This window comes from Podarcis bocagei, assembly GCF_964188305.1.
Source record: "Podarcis bocagei genome assembly, chromosome: 11".
NCBI lineage: Eukaryota > Metazoa > Chordata > Lepidosauria > Squamata > Lacertidae > Podarcis > Podarcis bocagei.
Window position 1 is genome coordinate 15,012,628 of NC_138136.1, and position 22,118 is coordinate 15,034,745.

Sequence of the window (22,118 nt, forward strand, 5' to 3'; positions counted from 1 at the left end):
TTATTTTTTTTTAAATCCTTGTTGGAAATACTCTAGTAAACCAAGCAAAAATGATGGCTCTGTATTATAACCTAAAAATATGGCATTGCAAACACCAGAACAATTTCAGATTATACAGCTAATGCAAAGTCAGAAACAGAAACTGTTGGGACAATACATGAAAGGTGCTGGGAGGTCAGTGCAGATGTGCATCATTCGAAACGGGTTAATTTTTCGCACTGTGCATGGGAGAATCTGGATAATAGCCAGGATGATTCAGCCTTCGTCTGGCTTCAGCAAGCTAGTGACAACTCAAGTGACATAAATGTGAATGATAATTGGGACAAACAAAACAGTTCTTCACACATCCAGCGCTCCTCTCAGCTACTGCAAATAAAAGCCGTATAAACAATTTGCAGAGATCTCCCCACCGACTCAGGTTCACATAACCTATTAGAATGACTCTGTTAAATGTGGTCTTTTGCACTGAATAATTAGAGATGATGGTCCTATGTAAGCAAATCTATCTCGTTCTACTTCCACAATTTCTCCCAAACTTCCCCAGCATTGTGGGTTTCCTTGCTTTGAATTAACATTTTCTCAGAATTGTTACGAGTACCGGTTTAAATTTTGTTTTAATCTTGTTTAGATTTTTAACAATGAAAAATGTACTGCTAATGAGCTTTTCTTGTATTTTATTTTTTGCCGTAATCATTACAGTGGTACCTTGGGTTGCAAACACTTTGGGTTACAGACTCCGCTAACCCGGAAGTAGTACCTTGGGTTAAGAACGTTACCTCAGGATGAGAACAGAAATCACACAGCGGCGGCAGTGGGAGGCCCCATTAGCTAAAGTGGTACCTAAGGTTAAGAATGGTTTCAGGTTAAGAACCAACCTCCGGAATGAATTAAGTTCATAACCAGAGGTACCACTGTATATGGAATCAAATATTTATTTTTGGAATTCGAAGTTTGTGAGCTAATAGCAAACATGAACCGGAGTTTTCTCACGTGCTATTCTACAGAGGTTACAGTGGTGCCCCGCAAGACAAATGCCTCGCAAGACGGAAAACTCGCTAGACGAAAGAGTTTTCCGTTTTGGAGGTGCTTCGCAAAACGAATCTCCTATGGGCTTGCTTCGCAAGAGGAAAATGTCTTGCGAGTTCCTGCGGGTTTTTTCCCCTCCCCCCTTTTTCTAAGCCGCTAAGCCACTTATCAGCTGATCTGAAAGCCGCTAAAAGCTGCTAATAGCTCTAATCCGCTAATCCGTCAATGGGCTTGCTTCGCAAGACGAAAAAACCGCTAGACGAAGAGAATCACAGAACGGATTCTTTTCGTCTTGCGAGGCACCACTGTATTCTAGAATGAATCACCTGATCTGGGCCTTTAGCTGCTGGATTGAGCTGGAACAGTTTAAGGAGATGTCTTTCCTTAATGTTGCATTGAGGGCAAAGTTGCACTTCATCCATCTATCTCTTACCAGAGATGCAATAGCACTGAGCTAGCAGCCAGCTCCAGAGTAGTCCCATTGGCAATGATAGAGCCTCTGTGTGGCTAAGGAGGGAAGCAAGAACTATGTGATGTCAGGGGTGCGGGTTGCGCTGTGGTCTAAACCACTGAGCCTCTTGGGCTTGCCAATCGGAAGGTCGGCAGTTTGAATCCCCATGATGGAGCGAGCTCCCGTTGCTCTGTCCCAGCTCCTGCCAACCTAGAAGTTCGAAAGCACACCAGTGCAAGTAGATAAATAGGTACTGCTGCAGTGGGAAGGTGAATGGCGTTTCCGTGCACTCTGGTTTCTGTCACGGTGTTCCGTTGCGTCAGAAGCAGTTCAGTCATGCTGGCCACATGACCCAGAAAGCTGTCTGTGGACAAGCGCCAGCTCCCTCGGCCTGAAAGCAAGATGAGCACCACAACTCCATAGTCACCTTTGACTGGACTTAACTGTCCAAGGGACCTTTACCTTTACCTTCTTGTTAGTGGCTACTGTTGTTGTAACACCCTAGTTTGTTCTATTACTACTGATCATCAGGGCTGGGTCTTCCAATAAACAGACTGAAAGCCTCAGGTGGCAGATCTTGTAGTGTCATTAAAGGGCAGCAAATTATCTGTTGTTTAGTTTATTATATATTTAGCATCATGAGTGGCACTATTTATATTTTCTGCCTTGGGCAGCAAAATGCCTTGCTCGTCTCAGCATAGGACATTGTGAACTTTTGTTTCACCCTGATCCCAGTATCCCCTTTTGACTTCTGATTTCTTCCTACTTTCCTTCCCGAGAGAGCCACATGCTAAGCTTTGTACATCCATGCCTATTTCCAAACTGTTGGAAAATTCCATTCCACCTTTATTTGCAGACATGGAACTGTTGCATGTCACATGTTTGTTTACGTTCCAGCACAGCTTGCCGGGAACTTCTGTTTTGCTTTTCTCTGTCTCTCTGAGGAGAAGAAAGGGAGACGACAGGTTTTCTTTGTCCTGATTTATGCTTAATAAATCTTTAGCTGTTAGTATGTTTCCACAAGCCTCACGCCTGTTCTGTTTGTGCAGTATGCTCTGTTAATATAGCGTGCTCAGGCTTTTGAAGTCTGAGTCAGTGATTTACGGTGCATCAGAGATCGGGGGATCTTCACAGCTGGAAGGGCATAATCCAGCTGGGGGCTAGCCAGCAGGCATCTCAACCCCCAAAGGATGTTGACAGAAACGTTGTTTACCTTCCCGGCACAGCGGTACCTATTCACCTACTTGCACTGGTGTGCTTTCGAACTGCTAGGTTGGCAGAAGCTGGGACAGAGCAACGGGAACGCACTCCGTCGCGGGGATTCGAACTGCCAACCTTCTGATTGGCAAGCCCAAGTGGCTCAGTAGTTTAGACCACAGCGTCACATGAATCCCTTTTATTTAAGCAGGTACTGTCCACCAAAAGAGCATTACTGGCTATCATTTGATCATATTTTTGGAAGTACTGTATAGACGGAGTCCATCTGGTCACAGGTGTCCACACTGTTGTTGTTTTTTAGAGACTCCCGGGGCCAATGACATAAAGATGTTGATAAAGTAACAACTATGGCCTTAAGTTTTAAGCAGCTGGGGCACCTTCCTTCTCAGTGCTATTTTTCTAGAAAAAGAGGAGCCAGAACTGACCCTTGGTCTCTTATAATGGCAATTCACCCACCTGTGTGGTGCCAGAACTGCACATAAACACTGGAACTGCAACACAGCCAGGATTTTATGACATATAAAATTTTATGACATAGGATTTTGTTGAATTTCCACCATTCAACCCATGCTCAAGGTGTCCTACAACATGAAAAAATACATAACTACAACATAACAAAAGTAGTCATAAACAAACAATAAAGCATTTAAAAGATAGAAAAACAAACTAAATCATAATTCACAGGAAAATCTAAAATTCAAAAAAACCTAAAGATGGAGAGAACGGCCCCCAATACCCTCAAACAACAAGAGTCTGTTCAGCAGTCTCAGTTTGTGTAGCTAGAGTCAATTGGGGTCCCACTCTCCCAGCCAGGTGGAAAAAGCCCACAAAGAAGAGAACAAGTCTTCCAGGACTCACAGTCTCTCTGGCTTCTAGGGTTGCCATATTTTGAAGAGCAAAAAAGGGGACACATTTGCTGAGTTTTACCCATGAACCGCTATGTCGACTTTACCCATGAAAAAGAGGACTTGTCCTGGAAAAAGAGGACACATGGCAACCCTAATTAAGCATCTCCCTTTGAATGGCCCTAATTGTTCATCAGATCTGCAATGGTTCCAGATGGCACAGATGCTAAGGGCAAATCTATCCTGTAGGCTGTGTGCAGGGGCAAGATTGACCCTTACACTGGAAGTTCACTGTAAGAACCAGAGATTTTTATTGATTATTTTGAAAGAGGCCACTAGCACCATGTCTCAGAAGTGCTGAGGACAACCATCAACAAGACATTTTGAAAGGATGTTTCCATGAACAGGCAAAGATGCTCATCTAAAGTTCCTTGATTGAGAGTTCCCATTAGGTCTGGTCACCTGATAAAATAAGGGTGAAGGTTACTTGCAAGCATTTGCACATGCAGTTGGCATCCCAGTGACCCCAAAAAACAGGTTTGAAAGTTTTGCACAAAGTGATAGCTGTAATGAAAGAAAACAGGTTTTTTGGGTGGGGGAGGGATTACAAGGAAAGTTCCAATTGAGGGAAAGTGTTTTTAAACTTCAGGTTTGTAAAAGTGGGTTGTAAACCTGTTGATCCTTGATACTGTTTGCGATGTTGTTAAGAGTGTCTATTATGAAAACAGACTTTTTTTTAAAAAAAAAAACTCTCTACACTCTTTTCTCACATGAAATGGAGAGAAAGGGTTTTGGGCTAAGCGTCTGTTGACATGATGAGTAGCTACAAACTTCAAATAGCATTTTGTGGGGTCACTTTGAACCTAACAACAGCTACTCCTCCTCCTCTTTCACTTTTACTTAGCGTCAGATCACCAACATCCATAGAGGTAATCACCAGGTCCAAGGCACGTCCGCCGCTATGGGTTGGGCCAGACATATTCAGGGACAGCCCCATGGAGGCCATGCTTTCCATGAAGTCCTGAGCAGCCCCTTGTAAGGCCATGTCGTCATGGGTGTTAAAATCCCCCAGGACGACCAAACTAGGTGTCTCCAGGAGAACATCCACCACAACCTGAAGCAGCTTGGGCAGGGAATCTTTGGTGCAGCGGGGAGGTCGGTACACCAAAAGGAGTCCTGTACTGCCCCTATTGCCAACTTCCAGAACATGCACTCATAGAACTGGGTTTTCCCAATTGGACTTCTGGTGTAAGCTAATGACTTCCTAAAAACCACTGCAACCCCCCCTCCCCCCCATATGACCTGGGTTGCTGTGCGTAAGAGAAACCTGGTGGACAAGCAACAGCAAGAACAGGCCCATCTGCTTCACCCAACTAAGTCTCTGTTACACATCCCAAGTCAAGTCCTCCATCCACGATCAAGTCGTGGATCACCTTATGTACATGGTTTTCCAGTTTTCTCGGTCGTTGCAGTAGGGCAGAGGTGGGGAGCTGGATGTCCTCCACAGGGCCCATTAGATGAGTAGTGTCACTCACCTGCCAATCACCTGACACGAACATGATGTCAGGTGAAGCATTTTCCTTTACTGGGCACCTGCAAGTCAAGCTAGTCCCTAAAGGAAAAATGCTCCTTTGTTCACTCGGTTGAGCTCTATTTTTATTACACCCACAATCCACAAAATTTTGACAGGGACTATTTATAGCTTAGAAAGTTGTCAGGCACACTCAGTTTTCATGCAAGTTGTGTGTGGGCGCTTTGTTGGAAAGCTTCAGGTTTCATTAGATAGATAGGCTTGCCATATTTCAGAAAGGAAAAACCAGGACACTCTGAAAGTTGTTGAGTTTCTTTTAGGAAACCCCCCAAAATGTTGAGCTTGACTCACCTAAGATCCAGGACAAAGCGCCACCTTTCGGAAATTCCCCCCAGCTGTCAATTCCACCTCTGAAATCCTGGTAATGTCCAGGAAAATCCAGATGTTTGGCAGCCCTAAGATAGATGTACATCTTGGAGTGGATTAAGTGACAAGAAAAAGTTGGAGGAATAGTCATATGGTGCCATGCTTACTGTCCTTGTATTCTGTTAACACTTGCCTTCATTCTTCCCCCCCCCTTCTTCCCCCCCCCCGATGATCTTTATTGAATTTTTAGTTACATACTGTACATACACATACATAATATTTCACATTTGTTCTTGCTCTCCCGAGCTGACTTCCCTCCTTCCTTCTTCTTCTGGCTTTTTTGTGTCCTCTTTGACTTTTCGCATTGTCTTTGTCCATTTTCCACAAGATTGTTCTTCTTCCTTTTTTCCATTAAATGTCCCTAAACAAATAAATCTTTCTATATATACAAATTCTTGCTGTCTGTCTATATTCATTTACAAATATTGTTCAATAATAATCCTAATATACATTTTTAATTCATTTTGATATTATTATCCAGTAAATTTCTTGTATTTTCCCGTTATGAGATATTATTTTAATTCTACTGGTTTCCCTATTTCACATCATCTTCTCTATATATAACATAAATTTTCCCCATTCTTTTTGATATGTTTCATCCCCCTGATGTTGAATTTTTGCTGTTAATTTGGCTATTTCTGCGTACTCCATAACCTTGTACTGCCATTTTTCTATTGTAGGCAATTTTTGCTGTTTCCATACCTGAGCCAGCAATAACCTTGCCACCGTTGTTGTGTATAAGAACTTCTTATTTACCTATTTACGTTCTTACTTCTTTTGCTGTCATTCTTCATTTAATCTATTTCCAAGTTTACCATTAGTCATTTTCGGACATGGGCTTGGTTAAAAGTGTGGGACTTGGTGTGTGTGCCTACTTCCTTGTTATATTCACCAGATCTGAAATGAAAAGCCCCCCCCCCCCCCGGTGTGTATTTAATCTGAGTGAACAGCTGCCTGGGTGAATTTCACTCAGCAACATACAATCCATTGTGCGCCCTGTAATAAAATCACGGTGCTGATATTTGGAAAGTTGATACGGCAGAATAGTGAAGCCATTGATTCTCATCCAAGAAGTAAATTAACAGGACAACATTTTCTTCAAAGATTCATGAATTAATTAATGCAACTCAAGAATTTTTTGGCAGCGGAGACATCTCTTGTTATTCTCTGAGCTGGACACAAACATCTCTAAACCCAAGGAGATGATTTGCTCTGCTAACTTAGGGCAGGTTAAACTCGTGGAGAAGCACGGAAGCAGCCACATTTCTTAATCGGTTGCTTTGTAGGGGGTCAAAAGGAACGAAGCACTTTCTCTTTCAAGTCGAGAACATCTTAATTTCAAAAGAACAATGGCTCCTGTCTGTGCAGATTCTCTGTTCCCAGGATAAGATGACGGGCCAACAAAGCATGAGGCGGGCTGTTGTTTGTAAATCATGGGGGCGACTAATTTATTCTCTTCAACTGTGGGAAATTCATGTTACAGGTTTAGATGGATGTACACCCCCCCTCCCAAAAAGGAACAGCATAGACCAGGGATCGGCAACCTAAGGCCCATGGGCCGGTAGCGGCCCACGAGGCTTGTCTAACCAGTACATGGCAACCCCTGCCGCCCCCACTGCCCGTTCTTACTGGCGCGGCACTGCATGGGGACCAACTTCCGGGTTGATGGTGCCTGTGCGGATGCGCACGGGTGTTCCTCTGAGCCGGATGTGCACCGGAAATAGTGTGTGCACACGTGTGCAGGACGGAGAAGTGCGCATGCGCACACACTATTTCCGGCACACTTCTAGGTCGGAGGAGCGCCAGAAATAGCATGTGCATTGAGACCCTAAGAGCAGTGGAGCTTTTACAGAATTGGGATTTAAAGTTCATGGCATGTTATAAGTTGAAAGAAAATTATATGAAAATAATGTACCAATGGTATTTAACTCCCAGTAAATTAGCAAAAATGTACAGTGGTGCCCCGCAAGACGAATGCCTCGCAAGACGGAAAACCCGCTAGATGAAAGGGTTTTCCGTTTTTGAGCTGCTTCGCAAGACGAATTTCCCTATGGGCTTGCTTCGCAAGACGAAAACGTCTTGCGAGTGTTCCGATTTTTTTTTCGCTCCCCCCCTTTTTCTAAGCCGCTAATAGCCTTTTAGCCGCTAAGCCGCTAAGCCTTTAATAGCCGCTAAACCGCTAATAGCGCTAGTCCGCTAATAGGGTTGCTTTGCAAGACGAAAAAACCGCTAGACGAAGAGACTCGCGGAACGGATTATTTTCGTCTTGCGAGGCACCACTGTATAAAACATGCTCAAATGTATGCTGGAAATGTAAGGAAAAAGAAGGCACCTTTTCTCATATGTGGTGGAATCGTAAGGAAGTAAAAGGTTTTGGGGAAATGATATATAATGAGTTGAAAAAAATGTTTAAAATAACCTTTGTCAAAAAGCCTAAAGCCCTCCTTTTAGGAATTCTAGGTGTTGAAATCCCAAAGAAGCAGAAAAGACTATTTCTGTATGTGACCACAGCTGCATGGATGTTACTGACTCAGAGGTGGAAAGAAGATAAAGTTCCTACCAGAGAAGAATGGCAGATGAAGTTAATGTACTATGCTGAAATGGCTAAAATGACCGGAAGAGTCAGAAATCAGGAAGACCAACATTTTAATAAGGAATGGGGAAAGTTTATAACTTTTCTTAAAGACCATTGTAAACAGTTAAAATTGTTAGTAGGATTGGAATACCACTTGTAGTTTAATGGTGAATTTTGGACATAATGGAAGAGGTAAAGGGTTTGGATTATCATAAAAGATGCGGGAGGAATTGATTAATAATAGGATCCACAAAGGGAAGGATTCCTTGGAATCTTGTTTTTATGATTTATGTTTGATATATCACTGTAAAGTTTTAAGTTGAAAAACGAGAGAGAGAGAGAGAGAGAGAGAACAAACAGCGGAACTTCTCTTATCAACCCAAATGTTTACATCATGGTATCCATAAATGTGTGAAGGGGAATGTGTGAAAATGGATTTTTTTGGAGGGGGGATCATTTACTTAGAAACATTTAACTCCAAAGCATATTTCAGGCACAATGCTTCCCATCCAAATTGTAAGTGCAACAGGTAGCAAAGGGTTAACATTGTTTCTCAAGCTTTGGTACCCAGCTGTTGTTGGACTACAACTCCCATCCCCCCCAACCACTGGCCCTAGCTAGGGATGATGGGAGTTGTAGTCCAAAAACAGCTAGGGACCCAAGATTGAGAAACATTCTCTCCCCACCCCTTCTGCCCAGGTCAGTATTATGATCCGGACTGGGTGCCCCGGGTGGGCAATTTGTGAAAGAAAAAGCTTGCACTCAACTGCAAACATTTTGATAAGTCTCACATGTATTTTAGCCCTTAGAAGCAGCAACTGATCGATTGTTTCGAAAGCTGATGACAGATCAAAGAGAGTAAGAATAGAAAGAGCCTTTTCCTCGGGAAAAAAGCACCTTTCGTTATAATATGTAAATGCAGATGGAATGCTTCATCGGAGGGAAAGACCAGTCTATGACGCACAATGTTGCTCAGTTCTTGGGCAAATAATTCCTGCCGCTTTTAGGAAAGTATAAGCAAATACTCTATCATATCTTGTCATGACAAGACACTGTGGCTTGTTAGAGCTTAATGGATACACGTTTGTTTTGTTTCAGTCTGTCAGATGTCTCTGCAGTGTTATTTAGATTTTTTTTTTTACTGGCTAGTCACCAGTAAAAAAAACAACCAAAAAATACCAATGGTGCAGATTTATTCATTAGTTAAAAGACACCTAATCATTTTTTTTGAAAAACCCGCAAAACATTAAGTGCCTCACAGCACAAATGCTGTGGAAGTGGAAGTGATCTGTTGGAGTGCTGGCATGGACCCCATCCAACATAAAAGATTAATGCGTGCCTAATTCTGGGTTGGAATGTGGCCTGGGCCCATGCTGTAATGTGGAGGGAAGCCTTCAATTGCTCCCTCGGATAAGTTCAAATGATTTCTAGGATAAAAGCATAAAAAGGAAAGGATCAATAGGAACTGCAGGCAAAGCCATTAGTGTCAGAGATAATTTTTGTTTGCCTTTTCCACAAAACCCATGACATCATTCAAAGGGGGGTGGGAAAATCTGTGCGGGACAATAAAACAACGCTGGAATAATGTAAATCTAAGCAAGGAGCATTTACGTCTGCGTGTGATTGTGCTGCTGCTGCTTTTGTTTCCCAAGCGTGGTATCCAATAAAATCTTAGTACAAAAGGTTAAAGTACAAAGTTGCCTGTGTCACCAAGTGTCTTATTTAGGAGCTCTCATGGCAGTGTTATTTTAGTGTAGAGAAAATGCATTGTTCTCTCAACCCAGGAATGCCCTTTGTACTGAGTGCTCCAGCTACTGACATGTACGCACTGCAGAATTTCAGTGGACACGAATTATCAGAGCACAGGGGCAGAAAGGGCCCTGCAAATATGAAACCTTCGCAGCAACATCCTCTTTCAGATCATCACCTGCCTCACACCGTAGTCACCCAAGCACCTTTGCCTCCACCTGTCTTGGGTGGTATTGCGTTTCAGAAGAGCAATTAATATTTCAAAGTGCATGCCGTGTCAAGGACAGGGCTTAGGAACCAGTGGGTGGGTGACTATCAATATTTTTTTTTTAAGTGCTTGAAAAAGCAGGGAACACAGAGTTTAGATTGATCTCTCTCCCTCTCTCTAAAACCCCTCATACCCTTTGAAATAATCTTTCATTTTAAACATTCAGCAGCCAGCCATTTCAAAGACAGGAAGATGAACTCTTCATTTCTTTGTGTTTTCTTCGTCTTTTCAAATTAAGGAGTCCTTGAAATACAGAATGCTATTTTGGTGGATGCCATTGGAGAGGCTGTTTCTTGTTCACGTTCCCTCCTTCTCTCTGTGACTACTGCAGCAGTCAGGACTTTTGTATACTGTCAGGGGTTTAGGTGCAGAGGCACGGGCAAGGGAGGAAACAGAGAGCGAAGGGGAGGAGACAGAGGAAAGGATGAGTGATGACGACGACCCGAGATCTCCCAGTCTTTCCAGTGAATCAGAGGATTCACAGAAAGGAGCACCAGTGGCCAGGGCAAGGGGGGAGTCTAGGGAGGCACCCCAGGAAGATAGAGCCAGAGGAGACTCAGGGGGGAGCAGCTGGAAATCGGGACCAGCGTCACCGCCAGGAAGCAGGGAAGAGGAAAGGAGCCAGGGGGGAAGCGCTGGCAGCTCACCACAGGAGGGAGGGCAGGAGTCAGGAGTGGCCACACCTCCATCGGGGAGCGAAGAAACGGTTAAGAGGAAAGTGGAAGGTTGGGCGCGCGCGCCAAGTTCAAATGCAGAGGAAGGCGGCGCAGTGAGCAGCCCCGAAAGGGAACCAGGTCCTAAAGCCCGGCGCAAGGAGGCAGAAGGGTCCGGGTCAGCGTCAGAAGAATCCCGGAAGGAAGAAGCCCCGGGGGGTAGAGGGACCCAGAGGAGGACAGTCAGGAGGAAAAGGTGGAGCAAGGCTAGGATATTAAGTTGGTGCGCACGGGGCGGAGACTCAGACGGAGCCTCGCCGATCTAGCTAGTAGACGTAGAGTTGCAGACAGCAGCGTGAGAATGGAAACTGTAATTCAATAAAGACTTTTACTTAATGACCGCTGGCTAGCGTGATCCTCTGTGAGCTAGGATCTTGAAGCAGCTCTGACAGTAGGCTCCGTCTGCACATTGTGGGCATCTGCAGCCTCGAGGAGGGGAGAGAAACAGACGCCCACTAGCGAGCTCACGAACGGCAGGAGACATGACGTCTGAGCAGCAGATAGAGGACCTCAGAAAAGCAGTGGCACAACTGAACGCCGAGGTTCTCGCATCCAGGAAGAGAGAGGACGAGGCAGCTGCCGCCTGCAGGGATCTCCAGGTCAGGTTAGACGTACTGGCAAAGCAAACACCCCGGCAGGAGGGAATTGGGTTGGCGAGACGGACAGGCGGGCTACTCTCTCACTTCGATGGGAACCTGCAACAGTATCCCAACTTTAGAGCCGACGTACTGTGCGCACTGCAACTGTTGCATAAAGACTTTAGAGATGAACAGGAGAGAGTGGGGTTCATCATGTCCCATCTGCATGGGGAGGCGAAAGCATGGTTGCGCAATTTATGGAGAGATAACGATCCGGCGCTCCAGAATGCGGATGCCTTTATTAAAGCGATGGATGGGTGTTTCTTATCAAGTATTGACATTGATCTTGCACGGAAGGAGGTGCATGGGCTGAGACAAGGGAGGGCCAGCGTCAGACAGTATCATGCCCGCTTTTTCGCCTTGGTCAGCGCCCTGGAATGGGACAGAGATTCGGCTCCTGTAAGAGACCTCTTTTGGGAGGGACTGCACAACTCGATTAAAGATGAGATAGCGAGGGGGGAGAGACCCCGAACCACCCAGGAGGTCGTTCAGAGGGCACTGGCAGTGGGAGTGAGGCTGGAAGGACGTCCGTGGAGCAAGGACGAAGGACGTGGAGGGCGCGAACCAGCCGGGGGCCCCTCCTTCTTTCCCAGAGAAGCAGCGCGGGCGCAATCCACGCCTCCGCCAGGAGGAGGAGCCGAACCTATGGAGGCTGGAGGTGCAAGGGCTCAGTCAGCAACCAGAGCCCTAGCACCGGCAGCAGTGAAGGCGAAGCCTCCTAGAGGGACCAGGAAGTGTTACGTCTGTGAGCAGCCAGGGCATATGGCGAAAGAGTGTCCCCAGAGGCCCCACAAGCTTACTGCAGCCTCAGCAATGGTGACTGCAGCAACGCAGCAGGGAGGACCACAGCAGGGAAACGACGATGTCTGGCTGGAGGAAGAGGCACTGGGGCCCAGCCAGACGTGTTAGTGACGCAGTCCCCAGAAATTTTACAGCCAGTGAACCCCCTCCCGCCCAAACCAGTAGTGAGGCTCACAGCATCTCTCCAGCTGCCCAATGGAATCACCATGGACGTGCCAATCACCATCGACTCCGGCAGCAACGCGGACTTTATAGGGCAGGAATTTGTCGACAGGCACGCTGTGCAGTTGCTGCCGGCCACACTGCCCCTGCAGGTTGTCACGGTGGATGGCAGGGAGCTGCTAGGGGGGCAAGTGGTGAAGCAGACGCCACCATTGGTGATGCGACTTGGGAATCACAGGGAAGTCATCAGCTTCAACGTCACTCAACTGTCTGACACGCCCATTGTGTTGGGCATGAGTTGGCTGGACAAGCACAGCCCAACGATGGCTTGGTTCCAGAGGCAGCTGGTCTTCGGCTCTTCCTTTTGTGCTGAACACTGCATCGTACCCAGGCAGGAAGGAGAGGAAGAGGAGTCACAGCTGCTGCTAGGCACGCTGCAAGCGATTCCCCACAAGTACGCAGAATTTCTAGAAGTTTTCTGCGAGAAGGAGGCGGACAGGCTACCCCCTCACAGACCATATGACTGCAAAATTGACCTGCTGCCGGGGGCGGCGCTGCCTAAAGGGAAGCTGTATTCCATGTCTGAGGATGAACTGCAGGAACTCAAAGACTTCATCGATCATAATTTGGAGCGCGGTTTCATCCGGGAGTCTAAGGCAGCGGGGGGCAGTCCTGTATTCTTTGTTAAGAAGCGAGACACGCCCCAAAAAAGACTCGTAGTGGATTACAGGATTTTGAACAGTATGACCAAGCCGTCGGACTTCCCCATGCCCCGCATCGACGACCTCCTGGCGAAGGTACGGAAGGGAAAGGTGTTCACCAAGTTGGACCTGCGGGGGGCGTACAACCTCATTCGCATGCGGGAGGGTGATGAGTGGAAGACAGCCATGTTCACGCCACTGGGTACCTACGAATACAGAGTTATGCCTTTTGGACTGCAAAATGGCGCTCACGTTTTTCAAGCATTTATGCATCACGTGTTGGCAGGACTTCTCTACAAGACGTGCGTCTGTTTCTTGGATGACATCCTGATCTTTTCGGAGTCGCAGCAAGAACATGACAAGCACGTCAAGGAAGTGCTGGGCAGGCTAAAGCGACACAGGCTCTACGCCAAGCTGGAGAAGTGCCAATTTGACGTGCCGGAGGTGGATTTTCTGGGCTACAAGCTGTCTGACAAGGGGCTCGCCATGGACAGCGCCAAGGTTCGAGCAGTGTTGGATTGGAAGAGCCCACGCAACCGGAAGGAGGTCCAACGGTTTGTCGGCTTTGCGAACTTCTATCGCAAGTTTATCAAGGGCTTCGCGATGCAGACGGCGGCCATCACTGACACCCTTAGCTCCAAGAAGAAGAAGTTCATCTGGACAGAGCAGGCGGAGCAGTCCTTTCAGGCCCTCAAGCGTCTCTTCGCGTCGGAAGAGCAGTTGCTTCATGTCAACCCCAGCATGCCGATGAGGGTGGAGACAGACGCTTCGGACAGAGCAGTGGGGGCGGTCCTGCTGCAGAAGGATCCGCAGGGCGTGTGGCGGCCGGGAGCGTTTTACTCCAGGAAGCTCAGCAAGTCCGAGCAGAACTACACCATATGGGACAGGGAGTTGCTGGCCATTCATGCAGCGTTCAAGGCGTGGAGGCACTTTCTGATCGGCGCCAAGCACACGGTGCAGGTTTGCACGGACCACAAGAATCTGGAACACTGGCGCACGGCACAGTTCCTGAACCAGAGGCAGATACGTTGGGCTGAGTTCTTTGCGGACTTCGACTTCCGAATAGAGTATGTCCCGGGGGACACCAACATCATGGCAGACGCTCTCTCCCGCAAGCCACAGTATCTGGAGGACGCAACACCAGCGGCCGCCATGCACATCTTTGCACCGACAGTGTGGGCGTGCGCCGCGGCGACCGTGGACCTAGAGGCGGTGCGGCGAGCGTTGCAGGGGGACTCCTTCGCACAAACGAAGATGGCAGAGGTGCGAGGGGGCAAGGCAGCGGCCGACGGTTTCCAGCTACGAGATGGATTGCTCATCCGTAAAGGGGCCATCTACGTGCCGGGTGACGAACTTCGAGCCAAGGTGCTACAGCAGCTGCACGACGCACCCACGGCCGGGCACTTTGGCAAGGAGAAGACGGTGGAATTAGTAGCCAGGGATTTCTGGTGGCCTGGAATGAGAGGGGAGGTCGCAGACTACGTGGCGAGGTGTGACACCTGCCAGAGGGCAAAGCCGGTGCACAAACCGCCGGCTGGACTGTTGGAGCCGCTGCAAACTCCGGTCGAACCTTGGGAAAGGGTGGCTCTGGACTTTGTCACGGATCTGCCCAGCTCAAGGGGCAAGACGGCAGTGTTGGTGGTTGTGGACCTGTTCTCCAAGATGGCGCATTTCATTCCGTGTGCTAAGGTGGCCACGGCAGAGCAAACCGCCAAACTGTTCATAGACCACGTGTTCAAGGTTCACGGTCTGCCACGGTCTATTCTGTCCGACCGCGGGCGGCAGTTCATCTCGAACTTCTGGCAGAAGCTGATGGGCTTCCTAAACGTCAAGATCAATCTGGCGTCGGCGAGACACCCGCAGACCAACGGGCAAGCGGAGCGAGCCAATGCCATCATGCAGCAGTACCTGAGATGTTATGCAAACCAACAGCCTGCGACGTGGGTGGATTACCTGCCGCTTGCAGAGTTTGCCTACAACAACACGAAGCACGTATCCACGGGCGTCACGCCGTTCTTCGCCAACAACGGGCGGCACCCTAGAACCTTCCCGGGACTGGAATGCAGGGGAGAAGGGGAGCCGCAGTCAGCAGATGCGTTCGCGTCGGAGCTGCAGGAAGTCCACGATCAGCTGCGGCGCCACCTGGAGCTGGCTAAACACGCATACAAGGTACAAGCGGACAAACACAGAAGGGTTGGCGAAGAGCTCCACGTGGGAGACTGGGTCTGGTTAGCAGCCCACGCAGTGCCGGCCAGGTCGTTGGCCAAGAAGAAACTAGGGCATAAACAACTGGGGCCATACCAAGTCGAAGAGCAGGTCAACCCGGTGGCTTTCAGGCTGGCGCTTCCGGAGGGTTCCAGAATGCATCCGGTGTTCCACAGATCGGTGCTCACTCCCTACAAGGCACCGCACAGGTTCCAGGAACCCGGAACGGCGCCGAGTCCGCTCAGAGAAGGAACGGGGCACGCGGGAGTGGCACAGGAGGAGCGCATCAACGAAGTCACGGAGATTTTGGACTCCAGATGGGGGGAAGAGGGAGTAGAATACTTTCTCGCCAGGGAAGGCACCCCGGCCAGTGCGAACAGCTGGGTGCCGGGCTACGCTTTAGACGAACCTCTGCTCAAAGACGAGTTTCATGCCCTCTTCCCACATAGACCTATGCCAGCAGACTTTTTCGACGACTGGCTTTTCACGCCCACGCTTTCGGACAGCACGTTCAGGGGGTTCGACTCGGACGAGGAACCAACACGAGACGTCCGTTCCCCAGAGGGGTCACCCTCGGGATCTGTCTCAGAACCCTCGTATTGGTGGGACGATAGGCCGGAGGAGCAGTTCCGCAGGAAGTGGCTGGACTGTTCCGGCCGAGCAACGCCGCCTGGAGGAAGTGCGGGAGAGACGGACATGGACATTTTCGGGGACGACCCTGGTTTCGAGCACGGCGGCACAGAGATGGAAGAGGAGGTGACTGTCGTCAACGAGAGCAGAGAGGAAGACCCGGAAGAGTTCCGATGGAGGCCTGCCACGGGAAGCGACCGATATCCGACGTTCGTCCCTTTGCAACAGCAGCCCCCAGCTCCAGCACCGGAAGGAGGGGAGGGGGGACTGGGGGGCTTCGAGGGGGGGATGGATGTCAGGGGTTTAGGTGCAGAGGCACGGGCAAGGGAGGAAACAGAGAGCGAAGGGGAGGAGACAGAGGAAAGGATGAGTGATGACGACGACCCGAGATCTCCCAGTCTTTCCAGTGAATCAGAGGATTCACAGAAAGGAGCACCAGTGGCCAGGGCAAGGGGGGAGTCTAGGGAGGCACCCCAGGAAGATAGAGCCAGAGGAGACTCAGGGGGGAGCAGCTGGAAATCGGGACCAGCGTCACCGCCAGGAAGCAGGGAAGAGGAAAGGAGCCAGGGGGGAAGCGCTGGCAGCTCACCACAGGAGGGAGGGCAGGAGTCAGGAGTGGCCACACCTCCATCGGGGAGCGAAGAAACGGTTAAGAGGAAAGTGGAAGGTTGGGCGCGCGCGCCAAGTTCAAATGCAGAGGAAGGCGGCGCAGTGAGCAGCCCCGAAAGGGAACCAGGTCCTAAAGCCCGGCGCAAGGAGGCAGAAGGGTCCGGGTCAGCGTCAGAAGAATCCCGGAAGGAAGAAGCCCCGGGGGGTAGAGGGACCCAGAGGAGGACAGTCAGGAGGAAAAGGTGGAGCAAGGCTAGGATATTAAGTTGGTGCGCACGGGGCGGAGACTCAGACGGAGCCTCGCCGATCTAGCTAGTAGACGTAGAGTTGCAGACAGCAGCGTGAGAATGGAAACTGTAATTCAATAAAGACTTTTACTTAATGACCGCTGGCTAGCGTGATCCTCTGTGAGCTAGGATCTTGAAGCAGCTCTGACATATACAAACATAGTTTCATCCATTAATCTATTCTGTCTTTCATCACCAACAACTTTTTAATCCACTAATAGCCCTGTCAGCCATTTCATGTGCCCCAGAAGACAAATGTGAAGGGTGTTATAGGAAAATCCTTGGGCTCGCTTGGTAAAATATACTCAGAGTCGAGTAGTAATTTCATGCTCTTTATTTCAGCTCATAGGAACAGTGATGGAATTCCCCCCAAACCTCCGGCTTTATATACATTGTTTACACAATGAGTAACGTCTGATTGGTTGATTATGTTTCCCTCCTGGAGCCTGATTGGGCTGCTGCTGCTGCAGGCCAATCAGTTGTTGCATACTAGTATCCTACCGGCCTAATAGGCTGATTAAATTCCTCCTGGGGTCTGATTGGGCTGCTCCTGCAGGCCAATCAGGTGGTTGCATTCTAGGATCCTACTTGCCTATTGTTCTAGGATCCAAGCTTAGTACATAACACCTGGATTGCCAAAGACACCAGCCAGGAGTATAGGAACAAAACAGCAGCCTGTAGGCTTGATCTTTATTCAAAGACTGTTGCAACAGGACTTCCACCCACCACATGGAAGAAGCCCAGAACAAGAGGATGTTCTTACTTTTATAAGTTTCCCCTTTTCCCCACAACACCTTTGGTGAAGCATCATGCATACATCATAGATACATCATACGTATGTCACAAACAGGGAGGGGTTTTCTGGCAGAAACCTGTTCATCAGGTTTGCCCCCAACCCTCCCTTGCCCTCCACCTTACACCCATCAAGTGATACAATAGAAATATTTACAAATTCCTGGTTTTCCAGTCAGGTAAACACACTTCTTTGTCCTGACCAGGAGCAAAATCCATTCCTGGAGGGTCTGCTATTGTCTGTGGGATGTCTACTGTCTGACACCCATCTGCTAGGATGCCAGTGATTATCTCTTGTGCAAGAGTGTACGTGATCCCAGGTTTCAGGGATTATGGCTGCCCACATCCCAGACTCCACACCTTGGTAGCCATTCCTTTCCTGAGCACAACAATGTTGGAATGGTGCAAATCCATACTGGAGTGATTTTATATGACTTTCGTAAGTTGTGGGGACACTTGCAGGAGTGATTGTGTTGATTTGGGAGGGGTATGATGTCTGCTGGAGGGGCAACCCCCCCCAAGCTTTACATAAATTCCGGTAACAACGGGAAAGTGAGCGGACGCTCCAAGTGTCCTTATTTTCCAGGGACATCCCCAGTTTAGAGAAGCCATCCCAGTTTCTGATTTGATCCTGGAATGTCCCACTTTTCCTTAGGTAAAGATAAAGGGACCCCTGACCATTAGTTCCAGTCATGGCTGACTCTGGGGTTGCGGCGCTCATCTCGCTTTATTGGCTGAGGGAGCCGGCGTACAGCTTCTGGGTCATGTGGCCAGCATGACTAAGCCACTTCTGGCAAACCACAGCAGCACACAGAAACACCGTTTACCTTCCTGCCAGAGCAGTACCTATTTATCTACTTGCACTTTGATGTGCTTTCGAACTGCTAGGTTGGCAGGAGCTGGGACAGAGCAACGGGAGCTCACCCCATCACGGGGATTCGAACCACCGACCTTCTAATCGGCAAATCCTAGGCTCTGTGGTTTAACCCACAGTGCCACCCACGTCCCACTTTTCCTTAGGATGTCTTTATTTTCATTGGAGAAGTGTCGGAGGGTATGGAGTTATCCGACCCCCAAGCCATCTGAAGGCAGTCCTGTATAGGGAAGTTTTTAAAATGCTTAATGCTTTATTATGGTTTTTATATAAGTTGGAAGCTGCCCATAGTGGCTGGGACAACCCAGTAAGGTGTGTGGGCTATAATTAGTTCAATTATCATGATGGAATGGGACGTCGGAGAAATGTTGGAGGCTATGAAGAAAGCAGTCCACTGATTTTAAAAACATGTATGGCTGAGATCCCTTTTCTTCCCCCATTCCCTCAGATCTTTAAGATAAAACATATGTAGCTAATGAGATTATGTCCCAACCCGTCTCTATGCGATACAAAAATACAGTTGCTCCTTATTTTTTTCAAGCCGGTGCTGTTTTTCTTCACAAGCCCTTGCCACATAATCTAGTTCTCATGTTCTTGTCCTAAAGGATTTCTGAAGCACGGCAAAGCGGCCAGTTGAAAATCTGACAGAATATTTACTGCACCAAGAAAAACTCAGCCGATCAACTCCTCCCTTCGCATTTCCCTCCATTTCAAGGACTTTCCTCGTCTTTCCCCCTCAGCAATACCTGACATAGCTTAGAGAGAATGCCAGAAAGAATGACTATATGAAGAAGGAATTCTTGGTGCCTTGCAGCTCCCACCAACATATTTCCTGTTTCTTTGTCTGACTAGATTTTTTTTGAAAAAAAGGGGGGCACAATGCCTTAAATGTCAAGAGGAGGTTTGCCTGTGATTTTCTGACTCATTTCCTAGTTTCCTGTCCTCACATTCTTCCAAAGAATGTGAGTTGTCACCTTAAGCACACAGAGCCTTGACGCTTAACAGATCAATATTTTTAATGTAAAATAGCAGTGCAGAGAGGCTCCAGACCCTTTCAATGACTGGCTCATGCCCAGACGGTCATTGGATATTCAGCGACTCATTCTTTGCAGAACTCTGAATTCTAAAAATAGTCCCCAAACAAAATGATGCACTCATTAGAGCTTTACATCATGGTAGGAATTTTCTTTCGGCTTGTGTAGTTCCCTACTAACAAAGTGAGGAAAGGAATCTAGGAGGGGAGAGATAGCAGCTAAACTAAAGGTTTACTTTCAAAGGTTTCAGTAAGGTCAGAGCCTCATTTGAGAACACATATCAAGTGATTTTCCATGTAGCAAGATGATTACTGACTGACACCTTCCCTTCTATGTGGGTTCATTGCTTGCAAACATTAAAAATACACACATATGTAACCAAGTATGTTTGTGTTTGATAAAGTGATATGTACATGTGTGAGAGATGAGCGGTACTAATTTTCTAGGAAAAGAGATGCTCACTATGAACCCTTGTTCTCTTAGAAAGGCGCCCATTCTGAGTTCCGGTGAGTTCCCACTGGAGCCCTGGAGATTAGATGTGTATGAATGGTCCAAGTGTGTGTAATGCTAATAACAACAACAACAACAACAATTTTTATTTGTACCCCGTCCATCTGACTGGATTGCCCCAGTCAATCTGGGTGACTTCCAACAAATATAAAAGCATAATAAAACATCAAACATTAAAAACTTCCCTATACAGGGCTGCCTTCAGATGTCTTCTGAACGTTGTATAGTCATTTATCTCATTGACATTTGATGAGAGGGCATTCCACAGCGTGGGTGCCACTACCGAGAAGGCCCTCTGCCTGATGGATGTCCTTTGGCCTCACCTACCTGCATCCCCTGACCACTTTCCACCAAGGGAATGCATTCCAGACCTTCCATCTCCCAGAACCCGGCGAGCCTTAAAAGTAGGAGAGCAAAGAGCTCAAAGGCAGAGGGCACTTAGTGGCACCCGTAGAAGTGATGAATGAGGAATTGGGAGAGACGGGTGTGTGTGGAGATTCACTTGGAACAATGCCATTATCCATGAATAATAATAATAATAATAATAATAATAATAATAATAATAATAAATTTTATTTATATCCCGCCCTCCCCAGCCGAAGCTGGATTTGATATCCCGCTTTATCACTACCCAAAGGAGTCTCAAAGCGGCTAACATACTCCTTTCCCTTCCTCCCCCACAACAAACACTCTGTGAGGTGAGTGGGGCTGAGAGACTTCAGAGAAGTGTGACTAGCCCAAGGTCACCCAGTAACTGCATGTGGAGGAGTGGAGGCGCGAACCCGGTTCCCCAGATTACGAGACTACCGCTCTTAACCACTACACCACACTGGCTCTCAGTGTGGCTGGGTTCTATAGCCTCTCTCTATAAAGACTGGAATAAAAAAGGATGGGAAGAAACTTTTCCTTGCCTTTATAATTTCCTGGGCAACCAGCTGGGAGCTGAGGACAGCATCCTGACACACAGTAGACAAGGTGGTAAGGGCCCCTTGCACTCAGACACACCTGAACTAATTAGGATTGGCACATGAACCAATTGCTTGGCCCCTGTGTGGACCAGAAAGCTCTTTTGACCTCCCCACGGTAGTCCCTCTGACCATCGGCTCTATTTTGCCTGATAGGCCAGCTCTCCTGGGTAGCATCACAGCATCCTTTGTTACTGCTCTCCCTCCTGCCCCCAGCTGAGTGCCTGGTACCCTTTGGCAACCCTATCCATTCCTTACAGCCCAGAAAAGCAGAGCGAGCAGGGAGAGGAAGGGCCATTGCCCCCAAGCCTGGCAAGCTCTCTGTCCCCTGCCACATCCTGACTCCAGTCAAAGCCACATCATACTAGGATGTGAGAAAGCAGTTCCTACCTGCCACTCCCTAGCAACAAAGAAGCAATGCAAGTGTAAATATCAAAGATTTTGTTGAGCACCGTCCAGGATGAAATAGCTTCCTAAATGGAAAGATATACGTGTGGGGCTGACAGCCAGTCATTCTAGCAGGGCCTTACTTATGACACCTATTCTGTGCTGCGTAGCTATACAGAACTTGCCAGGATCGAACAGCCTGTCTGAAACAAGAGTGTTTTCAATTCCACGAAGGAGCAGCCAGGTCACTGTGGGTGGTTATGGGATGGGCATCCCTCCCGGCTGTACAGAACAGGGTGTGGAAGGCATCCTATAGCTGCCTGAAAGCAGCCCATTGAGAACAAGGGGAGACATACAGAAAGAATAATGTTCAATAGTCAGCAGCTGGAACACATTGTTTGTAAACCTGTAGGTACAGCAATTATTTGTGAGGGAGAAGAGGGACTGGTTCCACCTGAATGCTTGACCAGTGATCCCAACATAACTTTACTGTGGGAGGAAGGGAGCACTTGAATTTGCTTTCAAGTGTTTTGATATGTGATGTATGACATTCCGTGCAAGTAGATCAATAGGTACCACGGTGGCAGGAAGGCAAACAGCATTTCCATGCGCTCTGGTTTCCGTCACAGTGTTCCGTTGCACCAGAAGTCATGCTGACCACACTACCTGGAAAGCTGTCTGTGGACAAACGCCGGCTCCCTCAGCCTGAAAGTGAGATGAG